Source organism: Castor canadensis, chromosome 10 (assembly GCF_047511655.1).
Source record: "Castor canadensis chromosome 10, mCasCan1.hap1v2, whole genome shotgun sequence".
Taxonomy (NCBI): Eukaryota; Metazoa; Chordata; class Mammalia; order Rodentia; family Castoridae; genus Castor; species Castor canadensis.
Window position 1 is genome coordinate 88,290,866 of NC_133395.1, and position 17,510 is coordinate 88,308,375.

The window sequence follows — 17,510 nt, forward strand, 5'->3', positions numbered from 1 at the left end:
CCGGGTCTGAAGGAGGCCAAGCAGGGGCACAAGACCCAGCAGCGGCACAGGGAAGAGGCCCAGGGCACCCAGGAGCAGACGAGACCCGGGAGTCGTGCGTGCTTGGCGTGGCCGCGGGCCCCGTGACGCCCGAGGACTCGAGTGCTCAGCCCCGTGTAGTGGCCGCGAAGGCCTGCCTGGGAGAAACGCCCCGGGAGGCCGGCAGGAACCCGGGATCGGAAGGGATGTGGAGGGGCCCCGGGTCGGAGGAGATGGCTTTGGCTGTGTTTGGTTTTGTTTCTTCTTCCCAAGATCCCGGGTGTGAAAGGGGCCAGAGGTGAATTCCTGGGCTGGAAAGCCTCACGATTCAGCCCCGCAGCCCCAGGCCCTGAGTGTGGAGGAGGGCGGAGCGGGTCGGCGAAGGGCGCGGCTGCCGTTTTCCTGATGGGCTGGAGGGGCAGTGGCGCTTTCCGGACGAAGAGGACCGGAAGGGTCCCCGAGACCTCCGCTGGGAGCCACGCACCCACCCAAGGATACGGCTCCAGGAGGCGACGGAGGAGGGCGGCTGCTTGCCCTGGCCCGAGCTGTGCGTCCCCCGCCTTGGCCACAGCAGTGGACATTCCCAGAAGAACAAGCGCCCGAGAGCACTGAGAAATTTTCCCCCGAGAAAACTTGACCCTCGTCCTGGCAGCAGGACACCTCGGGAAGAAAGCCACCCAGCGGCCACCTGGGCGAGACCGGCTGCCCGAGCAGGCGCGCGGGGCCTCTGGCCGCTGGCCCCGGGCTGCCAGCCCCCACCCGGACTCCCAGCCGTGCCAGGAGAGCAGCGTGGAGACGCACGCCGGGGCCCTCGGCAGGCTCTTGGGGCTCCCGGAGGCGGCGGCTAGCGTCTACGGCCATACCACCCTGAACGCGCCCGATCTCGTCTGATCTCGGAAGCTAAGCAGGGTCGGGCCTGGTTAGTACTTGGATGGGAGACCGCCTGGGAATACCGGGTGCTGTAGGCTTTTGCTCCTCCCTCCCTCGCTGCTCCTTTTGTCTTCGGGGACTTCGCCACCACCCCCCCCCCACCACCACCACCCCCAGCACCACCACCACCACCACCACAACGACCCACCGTGACCACGACCCCGACCCCGTCCGGGCCACCCGCCAGACCCACGCACACCGAATCCTCACAGCTACGTCCCCGAATCCTCTCCCCTCCCCACACTCTCCTGGGGCGCGCGCCCGCGACACGGGTCACCAGCGAGGTTGGTCCCAGGCCACGTTGGGGACCCCCAGGCCACGTTGGGGACCGCTCCCCAACTGCCCTCCAGGCGGGCGGGGAGGGACGTGCGGAAGCCATGAGAAAGTGGGTCCTGCACCCCAGCGGGCCCCACAGCGGGACGCGCCACACCTGGGCTCGCCACAAGGTGGTGCACTGGGTCCAGGGCAAGACGCCAGGGGACAGAGAAGCAGGGAGCCTCAGTCGGGTGCTGCTCCACGTCGCGCTCCGTCGCTCAACCCAAGACAGGGCAGCCAGCGCGCGACCTCTACGTGGGATCCCGCCTCCCACGGCAGAGCCTGCGGTCACAGGGACAGAGGGCGCAGGCCGCCAGAGCTCCGGATGCCAGCGGCAGCTCCCCGTCCCGCTCAAAGGGAGGGAGGGCCGCCGCTGGCGCCCAGTCGCCTGTGCCACCCTCCGGGTCTCAAAGCACTCCTCAGTCAGCTCAAGGACCGGGGCCACCTGGCCTTCGGGGTCACATGGGCTTGGGCACGACGGAAGGGACCGCTTGCCCCCGTGGAACAGACATTCTCCCCGTGGACAACCTCAGGTGCCGGGACCCTCTGCTCCGCCTTGGAAAACCCACCTTCTGCAATGTATGCCCAACGCAATCAGGCCGAGCAGATTGACCCCCTCGGCCCGGCCCCAGTGTGTGATGGGGCTCTGTGCGTGAGGGCTTGCTCTTCCCCACCTACACCAGGCACGGCATCTAACACACACACACACACACACACACACACACACCACGCAGAGACACCCAGACCACGCACGCACGCACGGGGACGCACCCTCCTCTCCCCCACCCCACACACGAGCAGCCGAAGGACAAGAGGGTATGGCTGGGGCCTGAGCGGGAACAAGCGAAGCCTTGGTTTGCGGCCCCTCGGCCAACTGCATCAGGATTTTTGTCTGGGCTCGGAGGCCAGAGGATCTCTGCCATTTGCTAGCAGGGCCAGGGATGGCAGGAGGGTGGGTACGGGGCTCAGCCAGGGCCAGTTCTGCTGGCACGATCCTGTAGCACGTGGCCGCGTAGCACGGGGCCGGGTCTGAAGGAGGCCAAGCAGGGGCACAAGACCCAGCAGCGGCACAGGGAAGAGGCCCAGGGCACCCAGGAGCAGACGAGACCCGGGAGTCGTGCGTGCTTGGCGTGGCCGCGGGCCCCGTGACGCCCGAGGACTCGAGTGCTCAGCCCCGTGTAGTGGCCGCGAAGGCCTGCCTGGGAGAAACGCCCCGGGAGGCCGGCAGGAACCCGGGATCGGAAGGGATGTGGAGGGGCCCCGGGTCGGAGGAGATGGCTTTGGCTGTGTTTGGTTTTGTTTCTTCTTCCCAAGATCCCGGGTGTGAAAGGGGCCAGAGGTGAAGTCCTGGGCTGGAAAGCCTCACGATTCAGCCCCGCAGCCCCAGGCCCTGAGTGTGGAGGAGGGCGGAGCGGGTCGGCGAAGGGCGCGGCTGCCGTTTTCCTGATGGGCTGGAGGGGCAGTGGCGCTTTCCGGACGAAGAGGACCGGAAGGGTCCCCGAGACCTCCGCTGGGAGCCACGCACCCACCCAAGGATACGGCTCCAGGAGGCGACGGAGGAGGGCGGCTGCTTGCCCTGGCCCGAGCTGTGCGTCCCCCGCCTTGGCCACAGCAGTGGACATTCCCAGAAGAACAAGCGCCCGAGAGCACTGAGAAATTTTCCCCCGAGAAAACTTGACCCTCGTCCTGGCAGCAGGACACCTCGGGAAGAAAGCCACCCAGCGGCCACCTGGGCGAGACCGGCTGCCCGAGCAGGCGCGCGGGGCCTCTGGCCGCTGGCCCCGGGCTGCCAGCCCCCACCCGGACTCCCAGCCGTGCCAGGAGAGCAGCGTGGAGACGCACGCCGGGGCCCTCGGCAGGCTCTTGGGGCTCCCGGAGGCGGCGGCTAGCGTCTACGGCCATACCACCCTGAACGCGCCCGATCTCGTCTGATCTCGGAAGCTAAGCAGGGTCGGGCCTGGTTAGTACTTGGATGGGAGACCGCCTGGGAATACCGGGTGCTGTAGGATTTTGCTCCTCCCTCCCTCGCTGCTCCTTTTGTCTTCGGGGACTTCGCCACCACCCCCCCCACAACCACCACCACCCCCAGCACCACCACCACCACCACCACCACAACGACCCACCGTGACCACGACCCCGACCCCGTCCGGGCCACCCGCCAGACCCACGCACACCGAATCCTCACAGCTACGTCCCCGAATCCTCTCCCCTCCCCACACTCTCCTGGGGCGCGCGCCCGCGACACGGGTCACCAGCGAGGTTGGTCCCAGGCCACGTTGGGGACCGCTCCCCAACTGCCCTCCAGGCGGGCGGGGAGGGACGTGCGGAAGCCATGAGAAAGTGGGTCCTGCACCCCAGCGGGCCCCACAGCGGGACGCGCCACACCTGGGCTCGCCACAAGGTGGTGCACTGGGTCCAGGGCAAGACGCCAGGGGACAGAGAAGCAGGGAGCCTCAGTCGGGTGCTGCTCCACGTCGCCCTCCGTCGCTCAACCCAAGACAGGGCAGCCAGCGCGCGACCTCTACGTGGGATCCCGCCTCCCACGGCAGAGCCTGCGGTCACAGGGACAGAGGGCGCAGGCCGCCAGAGCTCCGGATACCAGCGGCAGCTCCCCGTCCCGCTCAAAGGGAGGGAGGGCCGCCGCTGGCGCCCAGTCGCCTGTGCCACCCTCCGGGTCTCAAAGCACTCCTCAGTCAGCTCAAGGACCGGGGCCACCTGGCCTTCGGGGTCACATGGGCTTGGGCACGACGGAAGGGACCGCTTGCCCCCGTGGAACAGACATTCTCCCCGTGGACAAACTCAGGTGCCGGGACCCTCTGCTCCGCCTTGGAAAACCCACCTTCTGCAATGTATGCCCAACGCAATCAGGCCGAGCAGATTGACCCCCTCGGCCCGGCCCCAGTGTGTGATGGGGCTCTGTGCGTGAGGGCTTGCTCTTCCCCACCTACACCAGGCACGGCATCTAACACACACACACACACACACACACACACACACACACACACACACACCACGCAGAGACACCCAGACCACGCACGCACGCACGGGGACGCACCCTCCTCTCCCCCACCCCACACACGAGCAGCCGAAGGACAAGAGGGTATGGCTGGGGCCTGAGCGGGAACAAGCGAAGCCTTGGTTTGCGGCCCCTCGGCCAACTGCATCAGGATTTTTGTCTGGGCTCGGAGGCCAGAGGATCTCTGCCATTTGCTAGCAGGGCCAGGGATGGCAGGAGGGTGGGTACGGGGCTCAGCCAGGGCCAGTTCTGCTGGCACGATCCTGTAGCACGTGGCCGCGTAGCACGGGGCCGGGTCTGAAGGAGGCCAAGCAGGGGCACAAGACCCAGCAGCGGCACAGGGAAGAGGCCCAGGGCACCCAGGAGCAGACGAGACCCGGGAGTCGTGCGTGCTTGGCGTGGCCGCGGGCCCCGTGACGCCCGAGGACTCGAGTGCTCAGCCCCGTGTAGTGGCCGCGAAGGCCTGCCTGGGAGAAACGCCCCGGGAGGCCGGCAGGAACCCGGGATCGGAAGGGATGTGGAGGGGCCCCGGGTCGGAGGAGATGGCTTTGGCTGTGTTTGGTTTTGTTTCTTCTTCCCAAGATCCCGGGTGTGAAAGGGGCCAGAGGTGAAGTCCTGGGCTGGAAAGCCTCACGATTCAGCCCCGCAGCCCCAGGCCCTGAGTGTGGAGGAGGGCGGAGCGGGTCGGCGAAGGGCGCGGCTGCCGTTTTCCTGATGGGCTGGAGGGGCAGTGGCGCTTTCCGGACGAAGAGGACCGGAAGGGTCCCCGAGACCTCCGCTGGGAGCCACGCACCCACCCAAGGATACGGCTCCAGGAGGCGACGGAGGAGGGCGGCTGCTTGCCCTGGCCCGAGCTGTGCGTCCCCCGCCTTGGCCACAGCAGTGGACATTCCCAGAAGAACAAGCGCCCGAGAGCACTGAGAAATTTTCCCCCGAGAAAACTTGACCCTCGTCCTGGCAGCAGGACACCTCGGGAAGAAAGCCACCCAGCGGCCACCTGGGCGAGACCGGCTGCCCGAGCAGGCGCGCGGGGCCTCTGGCCGCTGGCCCCGGGCTGCCAGCCCCCACCCGGACTCCCAGCCGTGCCAGGAGAGCAGCGTGGAGACGCACGCCGGGGCCCTCGGCAGGCTCTTGGGGCTCCCGGAGGCGGCGGCTAGCGTCTACGGCCATACCACCCTGAACGCGCCCGATCTCGTCTGATCTCGGAAGCTAAGCAGGGTCGGGCCTGGTTAGTACTTGGATGGGAGACCGCCTGGGAATACCGGGTGCTGTAGGCTTTTGCTCCTCCCTCCCTCGCTGCTCCTTTTGTCTTCGGGGACTTCGCCACCACCCCCCCCACAACCACCACCACCCCCAGCACCACCACCACCACCACCACCACAACGACCCACCGTGACCACGACCCCGACCCCGTCCGGGCCACCCGCCAGACCCACGCACACCGAATCCTCACAGCTACGTCCCCGAATCCTCTCCCCTCCCCACACTCTCCTGGGGCGCGCGCCCGCGACACGGGTCACCAGCGAGGTTGGTCCCAGGCCACGTTGGGGACCGCTCCCCAACTGCCCTCCAGGCGGGCGGGGAGGGACGTGCGGAAGCCATGAGAAAGTGGGTCCTGCACCCCAGCGGGCCCCACAGCGGGACGCGCCACACCTGGGCTCGCCACAAGGTGGTGCACTGGGTCCAGGGCAAGACGCCAGGGGACAGAGAAGCAGGGAGCCTCAGTCGGGTGCTGCTCCACGTCGCCCTCCGTCGCTCAACCCAAGACAGGGCAGCCAGCGCGCGACCTCTACGTGGGATCCCGCCTCCCACGGCAGAGCCTGCGGTCACAGGGACAGAGGGCGCAGGCCGCCAGAGCTCCGGATACCAGCGGCAGCTCCCCGTCCCGCTCAAAGGGAGGGAGGGCCGCCGCTGGCGCCCAGTCGCCTGTGCCACCCTCCGGGTCTCAAAGCACTCCTCAGTCAGCTCAAGGACCGGGGCCACCTGGCCTTCGGGGTCACATGGGCTTGGGCACGACGGAAGGGACCGCTTGCCCCCGTGGAACAGACATTCTCCCCGTGGACAACCTCAGGTGCCGGGACCCTCTGCTCCGCCTTGGAAAACCCACCTTCTGCAATGTATGCCCAACGCAATCAGGCCGAGCAGATTGACCCCCTCGGCCCGGCCCCAGTGTGTGATGGGGCTCTGTGCGTGAGGGCTTGCTCTTCCCCACCTACACCAGGCACGGCATCTAACACACACACACACACACACACACACACACACACACACACCACGCAGAGACACCCAGACCACGCACGCACGCACGGGGACGCACCCTCCTCTCCCCCACCCCACACACGAGCAGCCGAAGGACAAGAGGGTATGGCTGGGGCCTGAGCGGGAACAAGCGAAGCCTTGGTTTGCGGCCCCTCGGCCAACTGCATCAGGATTTTTGTCTGGGCTCGGAGGCCAGAGGATCTCTGCCATTTGCTAGCAGGGCCAGGGATGGCAGGAGGGTGGGTACGGGGCTCAGCCAGGGCCAGTTCTGCTGGCACGATCCTGTAGCACGTGGCCGCGTAGCACGGGGCCGGGTCTGAAGGAGGCCAAGCAGGGGCACAAGACCCAGCAGCGGCACAGGGAAGAGGCCCAGGGCACCCAGGAGCAGACGAGACCCGGGAGTCGTGCGTGCTTGGCGTGGCCGCGGGCCCCGTGACGCCCGAGGACTCGAGTGCTCAGCCCCGTGTAGTGGCCGCGAAGGCCTGCCTGGGAGAAACGCCCCGGGAGGCCGGCAGGAACCCGGGATCGGAAGGGATGTGGAGGGGCCCCGGGTCGGAGGAGATGGCTTTGGCTGTGTTTGGTTTTGTTTCTTCTTCCCAAGATCCCGGGTGTGAAAGGGGCCAGAGGTGAAGTCCTGGGCTGGAAAGCCTCACGATTCAGCCCCGCAGCCCCAGGCCCTGAGTGTGGAGGAGGGCGGAGCGGGTCGGCGAAGGGCGCGGCTGCCGTTTTCCTGATGGGCTGGAGGGGCAGTGGCGCTTTCCGGACGAAGAGGACCGGAAGGGTCCCCGAGACCTCCGCTGGGAGCCACGCACCCACCCAAGGATACGGCTCCAGGAGGCGACGGAGGAGGGCGGCTGCTTGCCCTGGCCCGAGCTGTGCGTCCCCCGCCTTGGCCACAGCAGTGGACATTCCCAGAAGAACAAGCGCCCGAGAGCACTGAGAAATTTTCCCCCGAGAAAACTTGACCCTCGTCCTGGCAGCAGGACACCTCGGGAAGAAAGCCACCCAGCGGCCACCTGGGCGAGACCGGCTGCCCGAGCAGGCGCGCGGGGCCTCTGGCCGCTGGCCCCGGGCTGCCAGCCCCCACCCGGACTCCCAGCCGTGCCAGGAGAGCAGCGTGGAGACGCACGCCGGGGCCCTCGGCAGGCTCTTGGGGCTCCCGGAGGCGGCGGCTAGCGTCTACGGCCATACCACCCTGAACGCGCCCGATCTCGTCTGATCTCGGAAGCTAAGCAGGGTCGGGCCTGGTTAGTACTTGGATGGGAGACCGCCTGGGAATACCGGGTGCTGTAGGCTTTTGCTCCTCCCTCCCTCGCTGCTCCTTTTGTCTTCGGGGACTTCGCCACCACCCCCCCCACCACCACCACCACCCCCAGCACCACCACCACCACCACCACCACAACGACCCACCGTGACCACGACCCCGACCCCGTCCGGGCCACCCGCCAGACCCACGCACACCGAATCCTCACAGCTACGTCCCCGAATCCTCTCCCCTCCCCACACTCTCCTGGGGCGCGCGCCCGCGACACGGGTCACCAGCGAGGTTGGTCCCAGGCCACGTTGGGGACCGCTCCCCAACTGCCCTCCAGGCGGGCGGGGAGGGACGTGCGGAAGCCATGAGAAAGTGGGTCCTGCACCCCAGCGGGCCCCACAGCGGGACGCGCCACACCTGGGCTCGCCACAAGGTGGTGCACTGGGTCCAGGGCAAGACGCCAGGGGACAGAGAAGCAGGGAGCCTCAGTCGGGTGCTGCACCACGTCGCGCTCCGTCGCTCAACCCAAGACAGGGCAGCCAGCGCGCGTCCTCTACGTGGGATCCCGCCTCCCACGGCAGAGCCTGCGGTCACAGGGACAGAGGGCGCAGGCCGCCAGAGCTCCGGATGCCAGCGGCAGCTCCCCGTCCCGCTCAAAGGGAGGGAGGGCCGCCGCTGGCACCCAGTCGCCTGTGCCACCCTCCGGGTCTCAAAGCACTCCTCAGTCAGCTCAAGGACCGGGGCCACCTGGCCTTCGGGGTCACATGGGCTTGGGCACGACGGAAGGGACCGCTTGCCCCCGTGGAACAGACATTCTCCCCGTGGACAACCTCAGGTGCCGGGACCCTCTGCTCCGCCTTGGAAAACCCACCTTCTGCAATGTATGCCCAACGCAATCAGGCCGAGCAGATTGACCCCCTCGGCCCGGCCCCAGTGTGTGATGGGGCTCTGTGCGTGAGGGCTTGCTCTTCCCCACCTACACCAGGCACGGCATCTAACACACACACACACACACACACACACACACACACACACACACACACCACGCAGAGACACCCAGACCACGCACGCACGCACGGGGACGCACCCTCCTCTCCCCCACCCCACACACGAGCAGCCGAAGGACAAGAGGGTATGGCTGGGGCCTGAGCGGGAACAAGCGAAGCCTTGGTTTGCGGCCCCTCGGCCAACTGCATCAGGATTTTTGTCTGGGCTCGGAGGCCAGAGGATCTCTGCCATTTGCTAGCAGGGCCAGGGATGGCAGGAGGGTGGGTACGGGGCTCAGCCAGGGCCAGTTCTGCTGGCACGATCCTGTAGCACGTGGCCGCGTAGCACGGGGCCGGGTCTGAAGGAGGCCAAGCAGGGGCACAAGACCCAGCAGCGGCACAGGGAAGAGGCCCAGGGCACCCAGGAGCAGACGAGACCCGGGAGTCGTGCGTGCTTGGCGTGGCCGCGGGCCCCGTGACGCCCGAGGACTCGAGTGCTCAGCCCCGTGTAGTGGCCGCGAAGGCCTGCCTGGGAGAAACGCCCCGGGAGGCCGGCAGGAACCCGGGATCGGAAGGGATGTGGAGGGGCCCCGGGTCGGAGGAGATGGCTTTGGCTGTGTTTGGTTTTGTTTCTTCTTCCCAAGATCCCGGGTGTGAAAGGGGCCAGAGGTGAAGTCCTGGGCTGGAAAGCCTCACGATTCAGCCCCGCAGCCCCAGGCCCTGAGTGTGGAGGAGGGCGGAGCGGGTCGGCGAAGGGCGCGGCTGCCGTTTTCCTGATGGGCTGGAGGGGCAGTGGCGCTTTCCGGACGAAGAGGACCGGAAGGGTCCCCGAGACCTCCGCTGGGAGCCACGCACCCACCCAAGGATACGGCTCCAGGAGGCGACGGAGGAGGGCGGCTGCTTGCCCTGGCCCGAGCTGTGCGTCCCCCGCCTTGGCCACAGCAGTGGACATTCCCAGAAGAACAAGCGCCCGAGAGCACTGAGAAATTTTCCCCCGAGAAAACTTGACCCTCGTCCTGGCAGCAGGACACCTCGGGAAGAAAGCCACCCAGCGGCCACCTGGGCGAGACCGGCTGCCCGAGCAGGCGCGCGGGGCCTCTGGCCGCTGGCCCCGGGCTGCCAGCCCCCACCCGGACTCCCAGCCGTGCCAGGAGAGCAGCGTGGAGACGCACGCCGGGGCCCTCGGCAGGCTCTTGGGGCTCCCGGAGGCGGCGGCTAGCGTCTACGGCCATACCACCCTGAACGCGCCCGATCTCGTCTGATCTCGGAAGCTAAGCAGGGTCGGGCCTGGTTAGTACTTGGATGGGAGACCGCCTGGGAATACCGGGTGCTGTAGGCTTTTGCTCCTCCCTCCCTCGCTGCTCCTTTTGTCTTCGGGGACTTCGCCACCACCCCCCCCACAACCACCACCACCCCCAGCACCACCACCACCACCACCACCACAACGACCCACCGTGACCACGACCCCGACCCCGTCCGGGCCACCCGCCAGACCCACGCACACCGAATCCTCACAGCTACGTCCCCGAATCCTCTCCCCTCCCCACACTCTCCTGGGGCGCGCGCCCGCGACACGGGTCACCAGCGAGGTTGGTCCCAGGCCACGTTGGGGACCGCTCCCCAACTGCCCTCCAGGCGGGCGGGGAGGGACGTGCGGAAGCCATGAGAAAGTGGGTCCTGCACCCCAGCGGGCCCCACAGCGGGACGCGCCACACCTGGGCTCGCCACAAGGTGGTGCACTGGGTCCAGGGCAAGACGCCAGGGGACAGAGAAGCAGGGAGCCTCAGTCGGGTGCTGCTCCACGTCGCCCTCCGTCGCTCAACCCAAGACAGGGCAGCCAGCGCGCGACCTCTACGTGGGATCCCGCCTCCCACGGCAGAGCCTGCGGTCACAGGGACAGAGGGCGCAGGCCGCCAGAGCTCCGGATACCAGCGGCAGCTCCCCGTCCCGCTCAAAGGGAGGGAGGGCCGCCGCTGGCGCCCAGTCGCCTGTGCCACCCTCCGGGTCTCAAAGCACTCCTCAGTCAGCTCAAGGACCGGGGCCACCTGGCCTTCGGGGTCACATGGGCTTGGGCACGACGGAAGGGACCGCTTGCCCCCGTGGAACAGACATTCTCCCCGTGGACAACCTCAGGTGCCGGGACCCTCTGCTCCGCCTTGGAAAACCCACCTTCTGCAATGTATGCCCAACGCAATCAGGCCGAGCAGATTGACCCCCTCGGCCCGGCCCCAGTGTGTGATGGGGCTCTGTGCGTGAGGGCTTGCTCTTCCCCACCTACACCAGGCACGGCATCTAACACACACACACACACACACACACACACACACACACACACCACGCAGAGACACCCAGACCACGCACGCACGCACGGGGACGCACCCTCCTCTCCCCCACCCCACACACGAGCAGCCGAAGGACAAGAGGGTATGGCTGGGGCCTGAGCGGGAACAAGCGAAGCCTTGGTTTGCGGCCCCTCGGCCAACTGCATCAGGATTTTTGTCTGGGCTCGGAGGCCAGAGGATCTCTGCCATTTGCTAGCAGGGCCAGGGATGGCAGGAGGGTGGGTACGGGGCTCAGCCAGGGCCAGTTCTGCTGGCACGATCCTGTAGCACGTGGCCGCGTAGCACGGGGCCGGGTCTGAAGGAGGCCAAGCAGGGGCACAAGACCCAGCAGCGGCACAGGGAAGAGGCCCAGGGCACCCAGGAGCAGACGAGACCCGGGAGTCGTGCGTGCTTGGCGTGGCCGCGGGCCCCGTGACGCCCGAGGACTCGAGTGCTCAGCCCCGTGTAGTGGCCGCGAAGGCCTGCCTGGGAGAAACGCCCCGGGAGGCCGGCAGGAACCCGGGATCGGAAGGGATGTGGAGGGGCCCCGGGTCGGAGGAGATGGCTTTGGCTGTGTTTGGTTTTGTTTCTTCTTCCCAAGATCCCGGGTGTGAAAGGGGCCAGAGGTGAAGTCCTGGGCTGGAAAGCCTCACGATTCAGCCCCGCAGCCCCAGGCCCTGAGTGTGGAGGAGGGCGGAGCGGGTCGGCGAAGGGCGCGGCTGCCGTTTTCCTGATGGGCTGGAGGGGCAGTGGCGCTTTCCGGACGAAGAGGACCGGAAGGGTCCCCGAGACCTCCGCTGGGAGCCACGCACCCACCCAAGGATACGGCTCCAGGAGGCGACGGAGGAGGGCGGCTGCTTGCCCTGGCCCGAGCTGTGCGTCCCCCGCCTTGGCCACAGCAGTGGACATTCCCAGAAGAACAAGCGCCCGAGAGCACTGAGAAATTTTCCCCCGAGAAAACTTGACCCTCGTCCTGGCAGCAGGACACCTCGGGAAGAAAGCCACCCAGCGGCCACCTGGGCGAGACCGGCTGCCCGAGCAGGCGCGCGGGGCCTCTGGCCGCTGGCCCCGGGCTGCCAGCCCCCACCCGGACTCCCAGCCGTGCCAGGAGAGCAGCGTGGAGACGCACGCCGGGGCCCTCGGCAGGCTCTTGGGGCTCCCGGAGGCGGCGGCTAGCGTCTACGGCCATACCACCCTGAACGCGCCCGATCTCGTCTGATCTCGGAAGCTAAGCAGGGTCGGGCCTGGTTAGTACTTGGATGGGAGACCGCCTGGGAATACCGGGTGCTGTAGGCTTTTGCTCCTCCCTCCCTCGCTGCTCCTTTTGTCTTCGGGGACTTCGCCACCACCCCCCCCACCACCACCACCACCCCCAGCACCACCACCACCACCACCACCACAACGACCCACCGTGACCACGACCCCGACCCCGTCCGGGCCACCCGCCAGACCCACGCACACCGAATCCTCACAGCTACGTCCCCGAATCCTCTCCCCTCCCCACACTCTCCTGGGGCGCGCGCCCGCGACACGGGTCACCAGCGAGGTTGGTCCCAGGCCACGTTGGGGACCGCTCCCCAACTGCCCTCCAGGCGGGCGGGGAGGGACGTGCGGAAGCCATGAGAAAGTGGGTCCTGCACCCCAGCGGGCCCCACAGCGGGACGCGCCACACCTGGGCTCGCCACAAGGTGGTGCACTGGGTCCAGGGCAAGACGCCAGGGGACAGAGAAGCAGGGAGCCTCAGTCGGGTGCTGCACCACGTCGCGCTCCGTCGCTCAACCCAAGACAGGGCAGCCAGCGCGCGTCCTCTACGTGGGATCCCGCCTCCCACGGCAGAGCCTGCGGTCACAGGGACAGAGGGCGCAGGCCGCCAGAGCTCCGGATGCCAGCGGCAGCTCCCCGTCCCGCTCAAAGGGAGGGAGGGCCGCCGCTGGCACCCAGTCGCCTGTGCCACCCTCCGGGTCTCAAAGCACTCCTCAGTCAGCTCAAGGACCGGGGCCACCTGGCCTTCGGGGTCACATGGGCTTGGGCACGACGGAAGGGACCGCTTGCCCCCGTGGAACAGACATTCTCCCCGTGGACAACCTCAGGTGCCGGGACCCTCTGCTCCGCCTTGGAAAACCCACCTTCTGCAATGTATGCCCAACGCAATCAGGCCGAGCAGATTGACCCCCTCGGCCCGGCCCCAGTGTGTGATGGGGCTCTGTGCGTGAGGGCTTGCTCTTCCCCACCTACACCAGGCACGGCATCTAACACACACACACACACACACACACACACCACGCAGAGACACCCAGACCACGCACGCACGCACGGGGACGCACCCTCCTCTCCCCCACCCCACACACGAGCAGCCGAAGGACAAGAGGGTATGGCTGGGGCCTGAGCGGGAACAAGCGAAGCCTTGGTTTGCGGCCCCTCGGCCAACTGCATCAGGATTTTTGTCTGGGCTCGGAGGCCAGAGGATCTCTGCCATTTGCTAGCAGGGCCAGGGATGGCAGGAGGGTGGGTACGGGGCTCAGCCAGGGCCAGTTCTGCTGGCACGATCCTGTAGCACGTGGCCGCGTAGCACGGGGCCGGGTCTGAAGGAGGCCAAGCAGGGGCACAAGACCCAGCAGCGGCACAGGGAAGAGGCCCAGGGCACCCAGGAGCAGACGAGACCCGGGAGTCGTGCGTGCTTGGCGTGGCCGCGGGCCCCGTGACGCCCGAGGACTCGAGTGCTCAGCCCCGTGTAGTGGCCGCGAAGGCCTGCCTGGGAGAAACGCCCCGGGAGGCCGGCAGGAACCCGGGATCGGAAGGGATGTGGAGGGGCCCCGGGTCGGAGGAGATGGCTTTGGCTGTGTTTGGTTTTGTTTCTTCTTCCCAAGATCCCGGGTGTGAAAGGGGCCAGAGGTGAAGTCCTGGGCTGGAAAGCCTCACGATTCAGCCCCGCAGCCCCAGGCCCTGAGTGTGGAGGAGGGCGGAGCGGGTCGGCGAAGGGCGCGGCTGCCGTTTTCCTGATGGGCTGGAGGGGCAGTGGCGCTTTCCGGACGAAGAGGACCGGAAGGGTCCCCGAGACCTCCGCTGGGAGCCACGCACCCACCCAAGGATACGGCTCCAGGAGGCGACGGAGGAGGGCGGCTGCTTGCCCTGGCCCGAGCTGTGCGTCCCCCGCCTTGGCCACAGCAGTGGACATTCCCAGAAGAACAAGCGCCCGAGAGCACTGAGAAATTTTCCCCCGAGAAAAGTTGACCCTCGTCCTGGCAGCAGGACACCTCGGGAAGAAAGCCACCCAGCGGCCACCTGGGCGAGACCGGCTGCCCGAGCAGGCGCGCGGGGCCTCTGGCCGCTGGCCCCGGGCTGCCAGCCCCCACCCGGACTCCCAGCCGTGCCAGGAGAGCAGCGTGGAGACGCACGCCGGGGCCCTCGGCAGGCTCTTGGGGCTCCCGGAGGCGGCGGCTAGCGTCTACGGCCATACCACCCTGAACGCGCCCGATCTCGTCTGATCTCGGAAGCTAAGCAGGGTCGGGCCTGGTTAGTACTTGGATGGGAGACCGCCTGGGAATACCGGGTGCTGTAGGCTTTTGCTCCTCCCTCCCTCGCTGCTCCTTTTGTCTTCGGGGACTTCGCCACCCCCCCCCCCACCACCACCACCACCCCCAGCACCACCACCACCACCACCACCACAACGACCCACCGTGACCACGACCCCGACCCCGTCCGGGCCACCCGCCAGACCCACGCACACCGAATCCTCACAGCTACGTCCCCGAATCCTCTCCCCTCCCCACACTCTCCTGGGGCGCGCGCCCGCGACACGGGTCACCAGCGAGGTTGGTCCCAGGCCACGTTGGGGACCGCTCCCCAACTGCCCTCCAGGCGGGCGGGGAGGGACGTGCGGAAGCCATGAGAAAGTGGGTCCTGCACCCCAGCGGGCCCCACAGCGGGACGCGCCACACCTGGGCTCGCCACAAGGTGGTGCACTGGGTCCAGGGCAAGACGCCAGGGGACAGAGAAGCAGGGAGCCTCAGTCGGGTGCTGCTCCACGTCGCCCTCCGTCGCTCAACCCAAGACAGGGCAGCCAGCGCGCGACCTCTACGTGGGATCCCGCCTCCCACGGCAGAGCCTGCGGTCACAGGGACAGAGGGCGCAGGCCGCCAGAGCTCCGGATACCAGCGGCAGCTCCCCGTCCCGCTCAAAGGGAGGGAGGGCCGCCGCTGGCGCCCAGTCGCCTGTGCCACCCTCCGGGTCTCAAAGCACTCCTCAGTCAGCTCAAGGACCGGGGCCACCTGGCCTTCGGGGTCACATGGGCTTGGGCACGACGGAAGGGACCGCTTGCCCCCGTGGAACAGACATTCTCCCCGTGGACAACCTCAGGTGCCGGGACCCTCTGCTCCGCCTTGGAAAACCCACCTTCTGCAATGTATGCCCAACGCAATCAGGCCGAGCAGATTGACCCCCTCGGCCCGGCCCCAGTGTGTGATGGGGCTCTGTGCGTGAGGGCTTGCTCTTCCCCACCTACACCAGGCACGGCATCTAACACACACACACACACACACACACACACACACACACACCACGCAGAGACACCCAGACCACGCACGCACGCACGGGGACGCACCCTCCTCTCCCCCACCCCACACACGAGCAGCCGAAGGACAAGAGGGTATGGCTGGGGCCTGAGCGGGAACAAGCGAAGCCTTGGTTTGCGGCCCCTCGGCCAACTGCATCAGGATTTTTGTCTGGGCTCGGAGGCCAGAGGATCTCTGCCATTTGCTAGCAGGGCCAGGGATGGCAGGAGGGTGGGTACGGGGCTCAGCCAGGGCCAGTTCTGCTGGCACGATCCTGTAGCACGTGGCCGCGTAGCACGGGGCCGGGTCTGAAGGAGGCCAAGCAGGGGCACAAGACCCAGCAGCGGCACAGGGAAGAGGCCCAGGGCACCCAGGAGCAGACGAGACCCGGGAGTCGTGCGTGCTTGGCGTGGCCGCGGGCCCCGTGACGCCCGAGGACTCGAGTGCTCAGCCCCGTGTAGTGGCCGCGAAGGCCTGCCTGGGAGAAACGCCCCGGGAGGCCGGCAGGAACCCGGGATCGGAAGGGATGTGGAGGGGCCCCGGGTCGGAGGAGATGGCTTTGGCTGTGTTTGGTTTTGTTTCTTCTTCCCAAGATCCCGGGTGTGAAAGGGGCCAGAGGTGAAGTCCTGGGCTGGAAAGCCTCACGATTCAGCCCCGCAGCCCCAGGCCCTGAGTGTGGAGGAGGGCGGAGCGGGTCGGCGAAGGGCGCGGCTGCCGTTTTCCTGATGGGCTGGAGGGGCAGTGGCGCTTTCCGGACGAAGAGGACCGGAAGGGTCCCCGAGACCTCCGCTGGGAGCCACGCACCCACCCAAGGATACGGCTCCAGGAGGCGACGGAGGAGGGCGGCTGCTTGCCCTGGCCCGAGCTGTGCGTCCCCCACCTTGGCCACAGCAGTGGACATTCCCAGAAGAACAAGCGCCCGAGAGCACTGAGAAATTTTCCCCCGAGAAAACTTGACCCTCGTCCTGGCAGCAGGACACCTCGGGAAGAAAGCCACCCAGCGGCCACCTGGGCGAGACCGGCTGCCCGAGCAGGCGCGCGGGGCCTCTGGCCGCTGGCCCCGGGCTGCCAGCCCCCACCCGGACTCCCAGCCGTGCCAGGAGAGCAGCGTGGAGACGCACGCCGGGGCCCTCGGCAGGCTCTTGGGGCTCCCGGAGGCGGCGGCTAGCGTCTACGGCCATACCACCCTGAACGCGCCCGATCTCGTCTGTTCTCGGAAGCTAAGCAGGGTCGGGCCTGGTTAGTACTTGGATGGGAGACCGCCTGGGAATACCGGGTGCTGTAGGCTTTTGCTCCTCCCTCCCTCGCTGCTCCTTTTGTCTTCGGGGACTTCGCCACCACCCCCCCCACCACCACCACCACCCCCAGCACCACCACCACCACCACCACCACAACGACCCACCGTGACCACGACCCCGACCCCGTCCGGGCCACCCGCCAGACCCACGCACACCGAATCCTCACAGCTACGTCCCCGAATCCTCTCCCCTCCCCACACTCTCCTGGGGCGCGCGCCCGCGACACGGGTCACCAGCGAGGTTGGTCCCAGGCCACGTTGGGGACCGCTCCCCAACTGCCCTCCAGGCGGGCGGGGAGGGACGTGCGGAAGCCATGAGAAAGTGGGTCCTGCACCCCAGCGGGCCCCACAGCGGGACGCGCCACACCTGGGCTCGCCACAAGGTGGTGCACTGGGTCCAGGGCAAGACGCCAGGGGACAGAGAAGCAGGGAGCCTCAGTCGGGTGCTGCTCCACGTCGCGCTCCGTCGCTCAACCCAAGACAGGGCAGCCAGCGCGCGACCTCTACGTGGGATCCCGCCTCCCACGGCAGAGCCTGCGGTCACAGGGACAGAGGGCGCAGGC

The 17,510-nt window shown here is 67.8% G+C and overlaps 8 non-coding genes across 8 annotated transcripts; all 8 read left to right on the top strand.

Annotated features, from left to right (window-relative positions):
• Nucleotides 1-867: 867 nt before the first annotated feature.
• Nucleotides 868-986, top strand: LOC141411864 (5S ribosomal RNA). The gene has a single exon (XR_012436704.1). It is a non-coding gene; the product is annotated as a 5S ribosomal RNA (ribosomal RNA).
• Nucleotides 987-3,153: 2,167 nt separating this feature from the next.
• On the top strand, nucleotides 3,154-3,272 carry LOC141412646 (5S ribosomal RNA). Its single transcript, XR_012437488.1, has one exon. It is a non-coding gene; the product is annotated as a 5S ribosomal RNA (ribosomal RNA).
• A 2,165-nt stretch (nucleotides 3,273-5,437) lies between these two features.
• Nucleotides 5,438-5,556, top strand: LOC141411865 (5S ribosomal RNA). Its single transcript, XR_012436705.1, has one exon. It is a non-coding gene; the product is annotated as a 5S ribosomal RNA (ribosomal RNA).
• A 2,159-nt stretch (nucleotides 5,557-7,715) lies between these two features.
• On the top strand, nucleotides 7,716-7,834 carry LOC141411866 (5S ribosomal RNA). The gene has a single exon (XR_012436706.1). It is a non-coding gene; the product is annotated as a 5S ribosomal RNA (ribosomal RNA).
• A 2,165-nt stretch (nucleotides 7,835-9,999) lies between these two features.
• On the top strand, nucleotides 10,000-10,118 carry LOC141411868 (5S ribosomal RNA). Its single transcript, XR_012436708.1, has one exon. It is a non-coding gene; the product is annotated as a 5S ribosomal RNA (ribosomal RNA).
• Nucleotides 10,119-12,277: 2,159 nt separating this feature from the next.
• LOC141411869 (5S ribosomal RNA) lies at nucleotides 12,278-12,396 on the top strand. Its single transcript, XR_012436709.1, has one exon. It is a non-coding gene; the product is annotated as a 5S ribosomal RNA (ribosomal RNA).
• A 2,147-nt stretch (nucleotides 12,397-14,543) lies between these two features.
• Nucleotides 14,544-14,662, top strand: LOC141411870 (5S ribosomal RNA). The gene has a single exon (XR_012436710.1). It is a non-coding gene; the product is annotated as a 5S ribosomal RNA (ribosomal RNA).
• A 2,157-nt stretch (nucleotides 14,663-16,819) lies between these two features.
• On the top strand, nucleotides 16,820-16,938 carry LOC141412661 (5S ribosomal RNA). The gene has a single exon (XR_012437503.1). It is a non-coding gene; the product is annotated as a 5S ribosomal RNA (ribosomal RNA).
• The last annotated feature ends 572 nt before the right edge of the window (nucleotides 16,939-17,510 follow it).